This window comes from Mesoplodon densirostris, chromosome 10 (genome assembly GCF_025265405.1).
Source record: "Mesoplodon densirostris isolate mMesDen1 chromosome 10, mMesDen1 primary haplotype, whole genome shotgun sequence".
Lineage (NCBI taxonomy): Eukaryota > Metazoa > Chordata > Mammalia > Artiodactyla > Ziphiidae > Mesoplodon > Mesoplodon densirostris.
Window position 1 is genome coordinate 104,187,130 of NC_082670.1, and position 18,221 is coordinate 104,205,350.

An 18,221-nucleotide genomic window follows, 5' to 3' on the forward strand; every position below is an offset into this window, starting at 1 on the left:
CCTCATCTAATAATTTAACACACACTTTTGAGCACTTCTTGGGCCAGTCCTTGGGGCCAGGCCTTAGGAGACAGTGGAGGACATACAGACTTGGCTTCCACCTCATGGACCTACTGCAGGGTTGCAAGCAACAGAAACCAGCTTTGTGAATGGCTACTGGGGTGTTTTGTGGAATCCAGTAACACTTTTTTTTTTAACTGGTGGTGCAGTGCACACTTGGGTGAATATGTCTTTTCTGGTTTTTTAATTAATTAATTTATTTATTTAGTTTTGGCTGTGTTGGGTCTTCGTTGCTGTGCACGGGCTTTCTCTAGTTGCGGTGAGCGGGAGCTACTCTTCGTTGTGGTGCACGGGCTTCTCATGGCGGTGGCTCCCCTTGTTGTGGAGCACGGGCTCTAGGAGCGCGGGCTCAGTAGTTGTGGCACGAGGGCTCAGTAGCTGTGGCTCGTGGGCTCTAGAGCGCAGGCTCAGCAGTTGTGGCACATAGGCTTAGTTGCTCTGCAGCATGTGGGATCTTCCCAGACCAGGGCTTGAACCCATGTCCCCTGCATTGGCGGATTCTTAACCGAATCCAGTAACACTTTGGATGACCTCACCTCTGAAAGGCTTGAGCCAAGGCAGCCGCAGGAACCTCAACAACCAGAATCCAAGGAAGTTCCTGCTAGACTGCTGCTGTTGACCTATGTGAATTATTCCGATTCCTACTCACTGTATCAGTTCAAAAGTCCAAAGCTGAGGGTGAAGAATCATCTTATATCCACCTCTGATGCAATCAACTGTAAAGGGAGGTGGGGGCCAGTTGGCACATGTGGTACAAACATGGCTGGAGGACCAACGGTTCCCAGAGAAGCAGGAATCATTGTGAGCTGGGTGGAAACTCCAAAAAACGTATTCATTACAAGGATCTCGAAGTCCAGCAGAGGAAACCTTATAAAGAACTAACTTCAACTCAGCCTCACAGGTGCTTAATCAAGTGAAACACAGGGGTAGGTGGATGTCAGGCATGCCTTCACCTAGGGGGTGACATCCCCACTGTTTTTTTAAACCAAGTTTATTACATTACATTCAATATATACAGTAAAATGCACCCATTTTAAATGTACAGTTCAATGAGTTTTCAGAAATGTGAACACCCATGTCATCCCAATCTCAGTCAAGATACAGAACATTTCTATCACCTCAGAAAGTTTCTCATGGCACTTTGCAGACAGTGCTCCCCTTTATACCCTAGGCAACCACTGATCTGACTTCTATCACTATAGATTAGTTTTGCTGATTCTAGAACCTTCCATATGTGGAATCATATTGTATGGACTCTTTTTCCTTCAACATTTTGTCTAAGATCCACCCACATTTCAAAACTGTGTTTTGAAGACTAAGAGGAAGGGTGAGGATACTGCAGGGATGGAGATGTAAAAGAGCAGAATGAGTAGAGTGTGCTTTAAACACCAGAATTAGTTTAGTGTGACCCAAGCATGCAGTCTGAGGGGGCAGTGGCAGGAGAGGAGCCTGATAAAATGGAAAGAGTTGACAAAGTTGAATTCTACCTGAACCCTGCACTCTTGAGAAACAGTGATGGTGAAGAAATCCCCCCACTCTTTTGTGCTCTGGAAATGGTTTACTGCAAAGAGACATCCATTCCCGTAGGACCTACGTAAGATTTGGAGATGCTTCCCTTGTTTACCTGTGGCAAGGCTAGACACAGTCCTTCTGAATTCCCGTTCTTTACCTTATAAATGATTTGCTGAACTACTGGTCTCCACTGATCAGTCAGAACAAAATGCTGATCAACCAAAGTTTAAACTTCTCTCGTTTCCCCAGGCTCCTTAATTTTGACCCACCCTCAGCCTGAGCCAGCATATAACTGGCCTCAAGGTACAACATTCTCTGATTTTCTACTATCGGATCAAGCAAGCCACCCTTTCTTTCCCACTTTCCACATCCAGTTCTCTCTAGCTTTCTTCAGTCTTCCCGAGAAGGAAGAACTCTTTTGCATAACCCTTGAGACACCGGCAGAGCTGTCGGCTGAAGTGGTCTCCCCGCGGCCATAGTCTTGCCCCTTCCCCTCCCCCAGCCTTTGCAATAATCCTTCTGAATAAAGGTCTCCTTAATAGGTCTGGATTTGTTTTCTTATTTAGCAAACAGGCTTCCGTTAGAATCCTAGCCCCAAAGCTCTTTAACCTTCAACAAGCCACAACTTCTCCTAGCCTCTGTTCTTTCATGTGTAAAATGGGGATAATATAACCTTCACCTTGTAGGACCTTTGTGACGACTAAAGATGGGAAACCATGAAAATAGGATAGTCAATAAGTAGTAGTCAGTAGAGTTACATCAGAGTCACGGCCTTACATGTCAGATTAGGTCTCTCCACACCTGCCTCCCTAACGGTCCCTGTGATACATTTGACGCCGCCTCTCCTGGAAAATGGACATGATAACTCCTGTCATCCTCTGAAATCACTAGAGAGAAGGAGGAGCACTTTTTTTTAACATCCTGAGGGGCATATACACATTCCCACATGTGATGAGAGAAAGTCTCTCCATCAGCTCTCACAAGGGGTCCTGGCCCACCTCCTGAGGCCCCGCCTTCCCCACGGCTCAAGTTCCTCCCACTCAGCTGGGTGCTAGGGGCTCCTTTAGCCGGCTGGCTCGCGGCTCCGGGTGCGCATGTGCGCACTTCCCCCCCCACACCCGGCTGGAGGGGGCGGGGCCACATTGCGTCATCGGGGCGCGCGCGGCGGACAGTGCCGTGGTTGCCGGAAGTTGGGCGGCGGTAAGTGAGCCGCGTTGGTGAGGGAGGAGTGGGGTCCTGCGCGGTCGGTTCTGGAGCCCTGGGGAGAAGGGGCGAGCTCAGCGGTGAGGGCGAGGGTCACGGCGGGTCTGAGGATCCTGGTCCTCCCTCCTCGAGGGAGTCACTGACTCCGGCTCTCGCCTTCTGTCTGCGGTCACGTCCCCTCAGACTGGTTCAGCGCGGGGTTTTCTGACTAGGAAGCTCCTGCTGATTAACGAAGTCATTCCCGCCTGTCCCCTGGCAGCAAGTGCTCTGAATCTCCAGTGTTGGAACACGGGAGACAGGCCGCCTGGGCTCTCCTCCTGGCTTTGCCGGTTTTGCTGTGTGACTGGCCAACTCCTCTCTTCTCCTTATGTGACATGATTTTGAAACCCTTTAAGGAGATGAATACAGGGCTCTTCATTCAACCACAGGGTCCTTTTTCTGGTCCCAGCCAGCTTCTCATAATAGAGAATAAGCGTAAACACTGATTGAGCTTCTGCTGCCTGGCACTGCTCTGCAAGCTGGTAATACCAAAGTAAGTAAGGTACACATCCCCGTCTTCAAGGAGTTAATTTTTTTTTTTTTTAAGTCAAGGAGACAGAACAGCAGTACTGTAGAATGAAGCTACTGTAGAAGTTTGCTGGAGGAGGACTTAGGGTGCTTGTAAGTCAGGCCGAGGCATCAGTAGGCTTCTGTGAGGAGGTGTTGCTTTATCCAAGTCCTAAAGTATGAGCAGGTTTAGTCAGGTGAAGAGGGCTGGGAGCTGGGACCGTATCGCAGACATTGGGAGTGACATAAACAGAAGCCTATACTATTAATGACCTGCAAGTAGTTCACCCAACTTGGAGTGTCCAGTTGTAAAAGAGGTGATTCTGGAAAGCCAGATCATGAAGGATCTTGTGGGTGATAGCATGTGAGGGACACAGACTTTGGAAGCTGTGATACTTGTATGCCATTTCTGGCTTTGCCACTGAGCTAGTTTCGTGACCTTGGGCAAGTCACTTCCTTTCTTAGCTTCAGTTTTCTCATCTATAAAAAGGACAAGCAGGGAGTTCCCTGGTGGCTTAGTGGTTAGGATTATGGGCTTTCACTGCCGTGGCCCGGGTTCAATCCCTGGTCAGGAAACTGAGATCCCACAAGCCGTTTGGTGTTGCAAAAAACAAAACACAACAAAACAAACCCCCAAAACAAAACAACAGCAAAAAATAACAAAACAACAACAAAAAAGGGCAAACATTAACCTACCTCCTAGGGTTGCTGTGAGAAGCAAATGAGATGATGTGTTACTCACTTGGCACTAGTAGATAGTAAACAGTAAGCTGTAGCAGTTACTATTGCCATGTTAAGACGCTTTATTTGGAAATGTGGCTGTGAAGAGTGGAGTCCTGTGGAATTTTATACAGGGGTGTGACATGGTCTCATCTGTTTCAAATTACCCAGGCAGTGATGTGCTGATTATACTGGGTGGGGAAGGACCCACAGGGAGACCGGTCCGGCACTTTTGCCATGGTCCAGGTGACAGAGGAGGGAGGCCAGAACCAAGGCAGCGGCTATGGGGATGGAGAGGGGTGGGTGGATTTGAGAGACCAAGGAAGTGAGATTTGCTGGACTGGTAACTGATGGGATGATACCTCGAGAGTCGGGAGTCAGGATATTGAGGGTGGAGTGGGGAATGAATCCTCTTTGTGGAAATAAGTAATAAGTTCCTTGATCAGTGGTCCCTGATTGGTTATCCCTGACCTCAGAGATTTTATTTGGAAGTCGGAATGGCCTCTGTCCTCCACTTTTACCCATGGAAGTAAGATTCACTAATGCCTTCCTGCTGTCTATCTCCAGATCCTCCTGGATTTCTCCAGTGTAAGTAAAGCCCCACTGTGTGTTCCAGGGAGAATGACTAGGTGCTGCTTTGTTGCCAGGCAGACAACATGCATCTCCATGGTCTCGTTAGGCTGGGTGACAACCTGTCCACCTGGTCTCAGTCCAGCCACAGAATGATCACCTCTGGGATTTTCACACCTTCTTCTTTCTGGTTACCATCCTTTGAACTTGTTCCTGTGTGTCGGTCTCTTTGTGAGTGCGTGGCATAGAAAGCAGGTCCTCTTTTTTCCAGGAGTCTGGCCATGCAGAGCAGGACTGTACTCTTCTTTCCATAACCTAAGGCCCCGCGCGACTCTGCTGGGCTTCGCTGTAGACGCTTCACGCTCTTGACACTGTTCCACTATCTGAGAGCCAGCCGGGCTCTCAGCACTGCCCACACGTCCCTCCTTGTCTCTCACGTCTTCATTCCTCTCCCGGCTTCCTACCTTGCCTTTGACTTCACTAAGTTGCAGCCATCAGTCAAGGCTCCTCAACTTCTGTTGTTACAGACTTACCTCCAGCTGACCCTATTGCTTTGCCTTTTATTCTAATTCTGTGAAAAAATGGTGTTTGTTCTAAGGTTACTTCCTTTGCGTATGCTGAGATCCTGTCTCCTCCTTTTCCTCAGGACCTGGTCCCATCATTGTTCCATTTCTTTCCTGTTTAACTTATCCCTCTAATTTAAATATCCTCTGTTTACTCTAATTTTGAGAAAAACACAACACCATCCCATTAACCTCTGCTGTACCCCATCACACCTTTTTCCCAGCCACTTTTCTTGGACAAGGTGCCACCTCTACTTCCTGAAGTCATCATTCACTGAAATTCTACTTCTGCATCACCCCTCCCCCAAAACTGCTGTCCTCAAAGTCATCAGGCCTTGGTGTTGCCAGAACCCCTGAACTCTTTTCCTTCCTTATTTTTTGCGTTCTCAGCACGTCTGACATTACCGATACTCCTTCACTTATAAAATCCACTCCTGCTTTGAACTCTCTCTGGCCATTTCCCCTCAGTTTCCATTGTGGGCTCTTTTCCTCCTTTCGTCCTTTAAATGCTAGTTTTCTTCAAGGCCCTGCCTTCTACTCATGGCTCTTCTCAACCAGTGTGAACTCTCATTTCTGTGCCAGTGACCGCTGCTCTGGATCTTGAGTCCAGATCTCTCCTGAATGCCAGCCCTCAAACGCAGCGAGTCCGAAACTAAGCTCATCATCTTCTCTCCAAACCTGTGATTCTCTCTCCATTCTTTACACTTCCTCATTCACTTTGTGCATTTATTCATTCCCGTGAGTAAACATTATGAACCCTGGGAGTCATCTTGGACTTCTCCCTCTCATCCCACCCCTCCCTCCCTCCTTCCCAGCCTGGGCAGTCATCGGAGTTCTACAGGTTCTCGTTCCTTGATAGCTCCTGACACGTTTTCGCTTCCATTTCCTCTCCCACTGCCTCAGTCCGGCCCTTCTCACTTCCTGCCTCTGTTCCTGCCCAGCCTCTGAGCTGGTTTCCCTGCCTCAGCAGTCTGGCCCTAACTGGTGCTGGAGCCCTTTCTAAAATACAGACCTTTGCTACAATACAAATCAGTAGCTTTTCATGGAAGACCTCTCATGATTTGGCATTCACCTGCTTTTCTGGTGTGGTTTCCAGCCACTCTGCCACACGAACCTTTTCTTCTCGCCATACAGAACTCTGTGTGTTTTCTGAAACATACCATGCTATTTCCTTTGTTCATAGACTCAGTCACCAGCAGGTATTTTGGGGGCACCTGTGAGGTGCTAGGACTGAGTCAGGTGCTGGGAAAACAATGACGGATGGAGGACAACGAGAAACTGACGCAGTTCCTTTCTCAAAGAGCTTTTCTCCTAGTAGGGAAGACTGACATTCATCAGTTCATATAAAATAACTGCACATGTGCTGTGAAGCAGGAGGTAATGGTGCTCTTTGTGGGTAGGGTACAGGAGAACTGACCTAAGCAGGAGATGAGGGAGTCAGGGAGGGAAGCCTTCCCTCTACTGATGGTTGAGCTCAGATATGATGGGAGAAGAGGCATGAAGTAGACGCTGGGCATGTGGATGGAAAAGAACCTTCTAAGCTTGTGCAGAGGCCATGGGGGTGTTTCTAGAATTGGAGACGTGGAACTGAGACAGCTTCCTCCTTTTGCCTGGAGTGTCCCTACTCCGCACTGTAGGCTTCCTCATCCAGCGGGACTGGCTTGGGCTGGTGCTGCCGACCACTCCCCTCTCCCAACCATCCAAAGTGTGTGGAGCTGCTGTATTTTGTGACGTGACCATGGGGCATTACTGCATTTAAGAGGGTACCAGGGGTGCTAGACATTCTGCAGTGTGTGGGGGCTAGCAGCAAATGAAAAAGAATTGTCCCACCCAACATGTCAAGTGGTGTCCCTGTTGAGAATCCACTGCCAGTTTTTTTCGAAATCTGGGCTCGAGGGTTTCCTCCTCCTCCCACGGCGCCCTGCCAAAACGCTTGCACCACACTTACTGTGCTCGTGTTCCCGGCAGCTTTGCTCTGTTGTCATTCCTGGTATGTCTTACCCTCAAAACTGTTATAGCTCCTTAAAGGCGGGGATCATGGCTTTTTGCCGTTGAGTCCTGAGATACAGCATAGGGACTAGTAGGTCATATAAATGTTTACTGAAGTAATAACGAAATGGAAACCCCAGTGTTTTGGGCATGTGCTTTGTTGATGGTATTAATTTTCCTTTTGAGTACCTCCTGTGTGCCAGATACATGCATTTTCTAGTTGAATCCTGTCAATAATTCTTCACCACAGGTGGTGTCCCATCTTACAGATGAGGAAACAGGCTCAGAGAAGGAAAATGACTTGCCCAAGGTTGTGTGGCTTGAAGTAGCAGAGGTGGGCTTTGAACCCAGGTCTCTCTGGCTCATGAAGCTACACCCTTCTGTCTACCGTACCAACTCCAGTGTATCAGACTACATTGTTGTCTAGTTGTTTTTTTTGGACTGAGATTTAAGACCCTAGATTTCCCTCTGTGAAAATTTTAATCTTGGTAAATAGACCTGTCATTCCAGGTGGTCAGAATCTTTCATTCTGAATTATGTTATCTGTTATAGTGCCTGTTCCTTCTTGCTTCATGTCATATGTAGAATTGATAAGCAAACCTGTATCATTATCCAAGTCACTGGTAATATGTGGTTATAAGAATATCTTACTGAATGTATTTGTTTATGTGTCAGCTTTCCTGCTGTAACAAGGTTCAGCACGCATAAAATGCTTGGTAAATATTGATGAATATTCATTCACGTAGATAAGTAAAATAAAAATAAACTGGCTAGGCCCCAAGACTGAGCCAAAGACATCCCTGTTAGCTCCTTTCTTATTAACATCAGTTCATTCCTTAAGCAGCACCGTTTGAATAAGATTATTTTTACCAGTTTTAAATCCTTCTAATTATGTCAGTGTCCAATTCCTACATCTTCATCTTGTCTACTAGGCTATCTGAAGACTTGTCAGAGACCTTGCTGAGGTCCACAGAGTCTATCTCCTTTGTCTATGGTTCTTCCGTAATCAAGGCAGAAATGCAGTAACTCTGTCGTGACTTGTTCTTGGAGAAACCGTAGTGGTCTTTTGTGAATATACTCAGGGTTGCTGCATACAGTTCTGTAGGTGGTACACTGCACAAGAGGCCAGGTCTAAGAGGGTTCCATTTAGATCATAGGCGTCATGGGTGTGTTTTGTAGTGACAGTTTTCTGGCAGGCAAGGGTAAAGATATCTTGAGCTAACTTAATCGATATATTAAACAACAATTTTCTCAGAAGAGGAGGTAAAATGTCTTGAAGAAGGTGTGTAATTTTCTTATTGTACAAAGATGCCACGTGAACCAGAATGGACTATATGACACCTTTCCTGGGAACAGATTCTCTGTCCAGTGGGCTGTAGAATCCATCTATGTTCTCATCTTTGGAAATCAAATATTTTGAAAATCTGAAATCAAGTGTTTGCTTGGCCCAGTTTTTCAGCACCTCTCATTTTCCAGGACTCCTTAAAGATCACCAGAAATGAAAACCATAAAGACTGTTGCTCAGAAACAAGCCTTCATACTTCAGCCAGCTTTTAGGAAACCATCATGGAGTTTAGTTGTGGGTTGACCCAAGGGCTCCTTAGCGATTCAGGTGAATCCAGGTGGCTGTCCCTCATGTACAGAGTGGAACAAGGTGACACTGTTGGTTGGTGAACGTAACACAGAGGACTCAAAAGTGGGCACAGTGTTCTCCATCTCCCGTGTATGATCTCCTCTCTCCTCCTGCCCATGTTTTTCTCAGCTTTCACTCTCACTCTCTCATAGGCTTGCCACAGCCCACAGTACTGGCATCCAGGGTATCCATGCTCAAAACCTGAGCCTGAATGAGACGGCTGAAGTTATTGTAGCAGAGGGAAAACAACAGAAAACAAAAGACGAACAACTCCCAGAAGTAACTATTGAGAATGAAGCTTACAGTTTGAGCTGGTGGAGGCGATCGCCAGTCCTCTGGCTGACCTCCTGAAGAAGCAAATAAAGGGGATCCTGTTGGGGCAGAGGTGGCCCACGGGGGTGAGGGGGACAAGCCGTCCATAAGAGCAGTTATCCTGCCTGCTCATATCAGTTGTTACCACCTAATAGCACAGTCCCCAGAAAAGCCATTTTGGGTGACTTGGTGTCTTGCAGAGGCATCAGTTTAGCTCAGGGGCATCTTGACTCTAATGAAGTTTTTAAAAAGAATGGAGGCTTCTGTACCCAGCTGGTTCCCCTGTAGGAGTCCTGGGTTTTCATCTTCTGGTAAAGCCTACTTTTTCTTTTATGTTTGGAACTTTTCCCCCCTCCTTTCGGAAGGGAAGGCTTTTTAAACCTCCTTCTTTAGCAGCCTTGCACATTATTTCCAAAACTCCTGAAGTTGCGAGAACATCATTGCCCTACAAAACGGGCATTGGCTCTGCATGCCAGAGGAGCACTCTCCCCTCTCCTGGAGATGTCCACCGCCTTTTTACCCATCAGCAGCTAAGCACATATTCTGTTTGTCAGTGGGACTTGGTCATGTGGTTTGGTGCTTATTTTAATGACTGCCAGAGCTCGCAGCCCCACAGCTGGGAAAATGAGAACAGAAGTCTGTTCTACGTGCTCCATTTTGGCCCAAAGATGGTACTTGAGGGCCAAATCATGGTTATTCTGGCACTTCTGCTACGTCAATGGCCCCATGCAGCCTCGGAGAAGTTGGACACAGAGTGCTCCTGACCCCTTAGCACTTGCTCCTCTGGACTTCCCCTGGATGACCTGTAGCAGGAGGTCATCCTGAGGTTTTAGTTAAACCTCTGCTGCGTCTGCAGTGCTCTTGTGAGGGAGGGAAGACTTATAAGAGGGCTGCTGGAGGCAGAGGACGTTTTCATGATGAGCGTGGGGAAGGGCGACCATGTTCTCAGGCACTGTTGGCTGATGGTGGGGTGAGGGAGGGCGAGGTGACAGAGACTAAGAGCAGCTGCTGTGTGTTGACTGCTGACTGTAAGCCAGGCACCAGAACAGGTGTGTCACACACTTTCTCATTTAGCCCTCCCAACAACCTCGTGGTTTCGGTATGATTATCCTCATCTTACAGAAGAGGAAATGGAGGCACAGGGGATGAAGTTACCTGCCCAAGGCTACTCAGCCAGGGAGAGGTGGAGTTGGAACTCAAAGGTGGGTTTATCTGACTGAAGACCAGGCTCCCAACTACCTTAGCTTTTAGCATCTTTTCTCTGAATGGTTCAGAGCTCCTCTGCCCTCCCAAAGCAAACAAACAAAACCCCAAGAAGGCACACATGAAAAATTATAGTGAGAGATGTTTTGGATAGTCGGGCTGGTCTTTTTCTCTCTTCTCCCCACCAAGGGTCTAGTGTGCCTAAAGACAGGTTTGTTTGTTTTTTAATCTCTATGATTGTTGCTTATTTTCTACCAATTTTACTTCTTCCTTTCCAAAAGTCCTATACTGGCTTGATATTTGCTGTGTCCAACCCTATAGGTGCCCGCAGAGGGAAAACGGTTGGGCAGACTCACTCTAGGAAGCCCTTATGCTCCAATTAATTTTATAAGCAGCAAAACCAAAATACTTTTATCTTCAGCATCTTTAATAACAAAATGCCAGAAAATTTATGGAAATGATATTTCATTTCCACTCCTCATTTCGAGCAATGAATTTCTTTTCCACAAAGCTAGATTTAAATAGGTCATCTGTTAACTGTTGAATGAGAAAGGAAGGTTCTTTGTGGGATTGGTATAGCTTGAATATGGGATCTTCTGGGGTTTTTTGTTCAGGTATAGCATACATATAGTAAAGTACACTGATTGTAAATATGTAGCTCATGGATTTTTATATATGCACACGGTTTGTAACCACTGCCCAGCTTGAGGTATATAGAATATTTCCAGCTACCCTGGAGGCTTCCTCATGCCTCTTCCCAGTCAATAGCCCCATGCCACCCTGTCATTACTATTCTAACTTCTATCACATTGATTGGTTTTACCTGTTGAATATAGAATAAGCTGTGTCTGTGCAGGCGCATCTTCATATTTTATTTTATTACATCTTCAAACTTACAGAAACCTTACAAGAATAAGTCAAAGACCTTCCATATACCCTTCTCCCGGGGACTTCATTTCAATTTTATCCTGGTAACATCTTTCATAGCAGACAGTCAAAGCAGGATCATGAATTGCCCCCCGTTGTCAAGTCTTTCTAATCCCTGGGACAGTTCCTTAGTCTTCCCCTGACTTTTAAGACCTTGACACTTTTGAAGTTTATAAGCCAGTCCCAGTCATTTTGTAGAATGTTTTTCAGTTTGCGTTTATCTTGTGTTCCCTCCTGACTAGACCCAGGTCCACTGTTTTCAGCTGAATACCATACATGCTATGTTCTTTTCATTGCCTTCTATCAGATAGCACACAGTGTCTGTTGGTCCCATCACTGCTGGTGTTAACTTTGATCCCCCTTCATTAAGATGCTGTCTGCCACATTTTGTCACTTTAGAGTCACTTTTTCTTTTTTGTAGTTAATTGTGTGTGTGTGTGTGTGTGTGTGTGAAGAGATACTTTGACTGTGAGTGTAGCTTTTAACTTACATAGCCATGGGAAACCTTTCAGGGAGACATATTCTTTACTACTTTTATTTATTTTTATTTTTATTTTTGGCCGCACTGCAAGGCATGCAGGATCTTAGTTCCCCAACCAGGGATTGAACCTGTGCCCCCTGCAGTGGAAGCATGGAGTCTTAACCACTGGACCGCCAGGGAATTCCCTTCTTTACTACTTTTATATTTGGTTGAGTACAGTTTCATTTAAATTGATTTGTATGGAACTAGAACAAAAAAATTTACGATTTGTATGGAAACACAAAAGACCCCAAATAGCCAAAGCAATCTTGAGAAAGAAAAATGGAGCTGGAGGAATCAGACTCCCTGACTTCAAACTATACTACAAAGCTACAGTAATCAAGATAGTATGGTACTGGCACAAAAACAGAAATATAGATCAATGGAACAGGATAGAAAGCCCAGAGATAAACCCATGCACCTATGGTCACCTAATCTATGACAAAGGAAACAAAAATGTACAATGGAGAAAAGACAGCCTCTTTAATAAGTGGTGCTGGGAAAACTGGACAGCTACATGTAAAAGAATGAAATTAGAACACTTCCTAACAGCATACACAAAAATAAACTCAAAATGGATTAAAGACCTAAATGTTAAGACCAGACACTGTAAAACTCTTAGAGGAAAACATAGGCAGAACACTCTTTGGCATAAATCACAGCAACATCTTTTTTGACTCACCTCCTAGAGTAATGAAAATTAAAAGAAAAATAAACAAACGGGACCTAATGAAACTTCAAAGCTTTTGCACAGCAAAGGGAGCCATAAACAAGATGAAATGACAACCGTCAGAATGGGAGAAAATATTTGCAAACGAAGCAACTGACAAAGGATTAATCTCCGAAATATACAAACAGCTCATACAGCTCAATATCAAAAAAAAAACAACCCAATCAAAAAATGGGCAGAAGACCTAAATTGACATTTCTCCAAAGAAGACATACAGATGGCCAACAAACACATGAAAAGATGCTCAACATCACTAATAGAGAAATGCAAGTCAAAACTACAATGAGGTATCACCTCACACTGGTCAGAATGGCCATCATCAAAAAATCTACAAACAAAAAATGCTGGAGAGGGTGTGGAGAAAAGGGAACCCTCATACACTGTTGGTGTGAATGTAAATTGATACAGCCACTATGGAAAACTGTATGGAGGTTCCTTGAAAAACTAAAAATAGAACTACCATATGACCCAACAATCCCACTACTGGGCATATACTCAGAGAAAACCATAATTCAAAAAACCACATGCACCCCAATGTTCACAACAGCACTGTTTACAATAGCCAGGTTGTGGAAGCAACGTAAATGTCCATCGACAGATGAGTGGATAAAGATGTGGTACATAATACAATGGAATATTACTCAGCCATAAAAAGGAATCAAATTGGGTCATTTGCAGAGACGTGGATGAACCTAGAGAGTGTCATACAGGGTGAAGTAAGTCAGAAAGAGAAAAGCAAATATCGTATAATAACACATCTGTGCGGAATCCAGAAAAATGATATAGATGATCTTATTTGAAAAGCAGAAGTAGAGACATAGATGTAGAGAACAAATGTATGGATACCAAGGGGGAAAGGGGTGGGGAGGGAGGAATTGGGAGACTGGGATTGACATATATACATTATTGATACTGTGTATAAAATAGACAACTGATGGGAACATACTGTATAGCACTGGGAACTCTACCTAATGCACTGTGGTAACCTAAATGGGAGGGAAGTCCAGAAGGGTAGGGATATCTGTATGTGTATGGCTGGTTCATTTTGTTGTGCAGTGGAGGCTAACACAACATTGTAAAGCAACCATACTCCAATAAAAATTAATTTAAAAAATTGATTTGTATGTGCATATTTCCTGTCATCTGAGATCTTAATCCTGAAAAAGTCATAGGTTTAGAGACCCTCTATGTCACATGGTGTATCTCCATATGTTCTTCATGACTTTTTTACTCCAATCTCCATCTTTCATGGTAATAAGCCTGGAGTTTGTCCTCCCAATCACGGAAGCCTGGGTTCTTTCTTTCTCTTGTTTCTCTTGGGGAAGGTACCCATAAAAAGTTTCCAGAATTCATCTTAGTAACATTTGAGAGCCACTCTGAAAGGGACTAGGATATATCGAGAGGAATGTGAACCAGGGTCTGTGTTTATGGAATTTACAGTCAGGTTGATGGAGGCAGGCAGGTACGCAGAGTTGAACGATACTCACTGTCCAGGTGGCCGGGGGAGTGGAAGTGGTTAACTGTGGCTGACGGGAGGCGCAGGACAGGAGTAAAGAGTGAGCGGCAGCTCTGGGAAGGCTTTCTAGAGCAGGTCACCTCTGTGCTGGGATTTGGAGGGCGCCAGGCAGTCACGGGGGCCGGGGGCGCCTTTCAGACAGGGTTGTAGAGGCAAGACAGCAGGTGAGTTAGCGGAGCACAAAGCAGCTCGATGTTTCTGCGGCATCAGGTCAAAGGTGAGGAGGGGCAGGTCCCCCAGGGCAGCACTAGAGACGTTGGGAGGCGGTAGCAGGGGTCCAGGAGAAAGTGTGAAGGAAACCGCCAGGGGGGCGGCCACGCGCCTGCCTGGGAGGTGGAGTGCTGCGGCTGCGAGCTTTCGCACGTGAGGAGCTTCGGGAAATGCCGAATGAGCTTCGTCTTGGCTTAGTGATGCTCACATCTGTGTGAGAGTTCTGTGGAGACCACACTTGCCGGTCCATCAAGACGGATTTGTGTCATAGATGGCAGATGTGGCCTCGAAATCCGGTCCTACAGTCTGCCTCACCCTCAGTAGCCCTTGCCGCTCTCTACCGCCCTCTGAAAAGATTCTGCCAAAGAGGTCAGTCTCCCTAGCAACAAAATACATTATTGACACCTTCCAAGAATCAAAAAAACAGCAGGCTTCAAAGATCTTCTAGTCCTAGGTCGGCAAATATGGCCCTGCCCAAGGCCTTTTTTTGTGCAGTCCATGAGCTAAGAATGTCTTTTTTACTTTTTTTAAGAGTGAAAGAAAGAAGAAAATATGACAAACTGTTTTGGCCTGCAGTGCCTAAAATGTTTACTAGTTGGCCCTTTTCAGAAAAAGCTTGCCAACCACTGTTCTCATCGGACTGCCTGATACAGTAATCCTCTCTGCAGTATTACTTGGCAAATGATTGCCTAATATATGCTTGAACACTTCCACTGATGGAAAATTCATCATCTCTTTGGTCAGTCTACTTCCTATTTGGACAGGCCATTAGTAGTTTTTAAACTCTGCTGAAATCTTGTCTCACTGTAGCATCCATTCTTTGGCCCTTTTTGGGAGAAGAAAGCTATTTCATGTCAACATTTAGTGAACTAATCTATTCTAGGCACTGCGCTAAGTGCTGAACACAGATCAATAAGACAAGGTTCTTGCATCAGGGTTTCCCAGGTGTTATTTCTTGAAACCAAAGTGGTTGAGCTGGTCATCTTACATCTGTCATTCCCTCTCTGCTTGCCATTGGGTTAGGGCTTTTTTTTTTCATTATTTTACTTATTTCTGTATTATTATTTCACATAGACAGTATAAAATTCAAAAGGCAAAAAGGTTATACAATGAAAATCAGTCTCTCCACAGCCCGGTCTCCTGACCCCAGAGCTTCTTTCCTGGGAGGCAACCACTGTTACACATTTCCTGTAGGGATTTGATGGTAAAGAACAGCATTAACACAAGGGTTAGGTCCATTTCGACAGGAACTTCTGATAAGTAACATACAGTGGCATTTTTTTTTTTTGAGCTCTTGCTTGTTTAAGTTGCTGAACGTGACTTAGTTTTATTTCCCTAAAAGCCTGAAATTTATAAGTTTGGGTGGTAGACGCAGCCCCAGAAGGTTTGTGTTGCTTTACATCCATCTGCTATTTCAGTTAAATCCTAACTGGATATTTTGGTTACTGCTGGGTTTCTTCTACTGCTGCGGTTCTTGTTCATTACAATTTCAAATCCTCAGAGCCTTTCCTCTTTCATCAGAAGGGACACAATCCCGTCTTGTGTAACACTTGGGTTTCACATCCTGAATACAACGTTGAAGTGGGATAGAAATAATCTTTTAGTTTTCTAAGCTAAGCAGAGGCCTCGAGTTTCATCTGCACTGTTCAGGGTTATATGGGCAAGCCTTACTTTCCAGGACACAGGTAATGTTTTGATCTAGGTTAGTTACACACGGATGACTTTGCACCTGAGACTCACTTCCTCTTCCACCAGAATTCCTTTCTGATCATTACTTCTTAAGTCTTCCCTTCTAATTTAAGGAAGATGGCAGTGTGACATAGATGTATAGGTTCCTAAGTGAAACCTTTATATTGAGTATCCTATTTTATCCTATTTAGATGTTTCCAGCAGATTCCTAATCACTTGTTGCTGCTGTTGCTTAAGACCTTTCCGTTGCCTTAACCAGTCAGGCAACACTTTAGCAGCTGGACACCAACCACATCCTCTTGTGAAATAGGCTCTTGGGTTCTGTTCAGAATTTCTCGAAGACCAAACATGTCAGAAAATGAAGGATATGCCTCTTATGCAAATTTTTTTCTTGGAATGCCCGTCCATTCTCTTCTGTGGTACTCCTGAGTCACTTTTTCCTAGCTGCTGAATAGAAAAATGGAATAGAATTTTCTCTTTTGTCACTGGCACTGGTAAAATTCCATCTTGGTGACCTTAGCAGGTCATCAAAATGATGAGGAGTTACTGTTGACTTCTAAGACTAAGTTGTGAATGATTGAAGTATGTAGGGGCCTGATGACCCGTCCCACGGAGGATTTCAGAGTCGATCCATTTGTACCACTGCCTGCTGCTCTGTTGATTCTTATCTCTCTGAACCTCAGTTTCTTCTTCTGTGAAATTGGAACTGTCTCCTCTTAGGGCTTCGGGGAGGAGAAAATTCAGGCGCACACCCCTGCTGCAGTGCCTGCTCCTGGCCAATACTCAGTAGCTGCCACCTTCATCTCAGTGCCAGAGGACTGTTTACAGTTGAGCCTCTAGCATTTAGTGGTTTATTGGATGTGAGAGAGAGAAAAATTGAAGATGACTTTGAGGGTTCTTCGTGGCTGTATGGTGGTACTACCTAGTAAACTAGGACGTATAGGAAAATGGGCCGAATTTTAGTGAAAGGTACGTTCAGTTTTGGATTTGTCAAACTCGAGATATCTGTGAGAAATTCACATCCTGACTTTGGAAGACACTTAAATATATGGTTGTAAGTTAGCACTAGAAATACAATCCTGGGATCCATTGGCATATAGATGGAAATGGATGTGGAAAATGAATAATTTTGCTTTGGGGAAAGTTTATAGACTAAGGAGAGGGCTGAGCATGGGAACTTTCAAAAACCAACAGTAGAAGGACAATGCTAGCTGTGTTGTGGAGGAAGAGAGGAGAAAGCAGCAACGGAGGCCCGCTAAACCAAGCAGGAGGCTGTTAGGGTGTTCTAGACCGGCGTTTCTCAAAGTGTGGTCCCTGGGCCATCTGCATGAGGGTCTCTTTCTCCACTGGACTCTGAAGCCACAGTACGTAGGATTCACAAACTTTTCTGGGGCCTATGAACCCAGGAGTGACCCAAAAAGATGAACATTTTGAGAGTGCAAAATTATAAAGATCCTTTCGAACAAAAGGCAGAAATTATTTAATATGGGACGAGGGTTCATTTAAATATGTTTGAAATGATTTAGAGGTGGAGACTCCAAAAGTAAGAGTGACAGTGGCCTGAAGGCTTCAAGACAGTGTCAAACTCGAATCAGAATCACCCTGGGGCCCTAGTCCCGGCCACCCTCACTGTCCTTTCTCCCCCACCCCCCAGCAGGTGGAGCCCAGACATCTTTTTTTTTTTTTAATTTATTTATTTAATTTATTTATTTTGGGCTGTGTTGGGTCTTCATTGTTGCGCATGGGCTTTCTCTAGTTGCAGCGAGCGGAGGCTACTCTTCGTTGCGGTGCGTGACCTTCTCATTGCGGTGACTTCTCTTGTTGCGTAACATGGGCTCTAGGCACACGGGCTTCAGTAGTTGTGGCTCACAGGTTCAGTAGTTGTGGCTCGCGGGCCCTAGAGTGCAGGCTCAGTAGTTGCGGCACACCGGCTTAGTTGCTCCGCGGCATGGGGCATCTTCCCAGACTAGGGCTTGAACCCATATCCCCTGTGTTGGCAGGCGGATTCTTAACCACTGCGCCACCAGGGAAGTCCGGCATCTTCATTTTTTAATGATCCCTCAAGGTGGTGAGAGTTTGAAAACACTCAGTCGGTCATTGTCTGGTGCGTGATGCCACAAATCCATACTGAAGCAGCAGAGGGTTTAAGGACAGCCATGTGCCCAGCCGCTTCGCAGAGGCTTTCGCCCTGCTCTGACCCACACTTGGCTCCTCTTTCTTGGTTTTTAGTGTGTTTATGTAGTGCTCACTTTGCATTTTACCATATCGTCACCATTGGACCAAAGCTCCTTGTCTCTAATTCCAATATCTAACAAGTT

At 45.4% G+C, this 18,221-nt stretch overlaps 1 protein-coding gene across 1 annotated transcript in view; it reads left to right on the forward strand.

The window, feature by feature from the left end:
* The first annotated feature begins 2,739 nt into the window (after nt 1–2,739).
* The window catches only part of ATG7 (autophagy related 7), a 240,623-nt gene continuing 225,141 nt past the window's right edge, over nt 2,740–18,221 (forward strand). The window contains exon 1 of the mRNA XM_060109351.1: nt 2,740–2,772. The gene's annotated coding sequence lies outside the window, so the exon portion shown is untranslated. The remainder of the gene's footprint in view (nt 2,773–18,221) is intronic.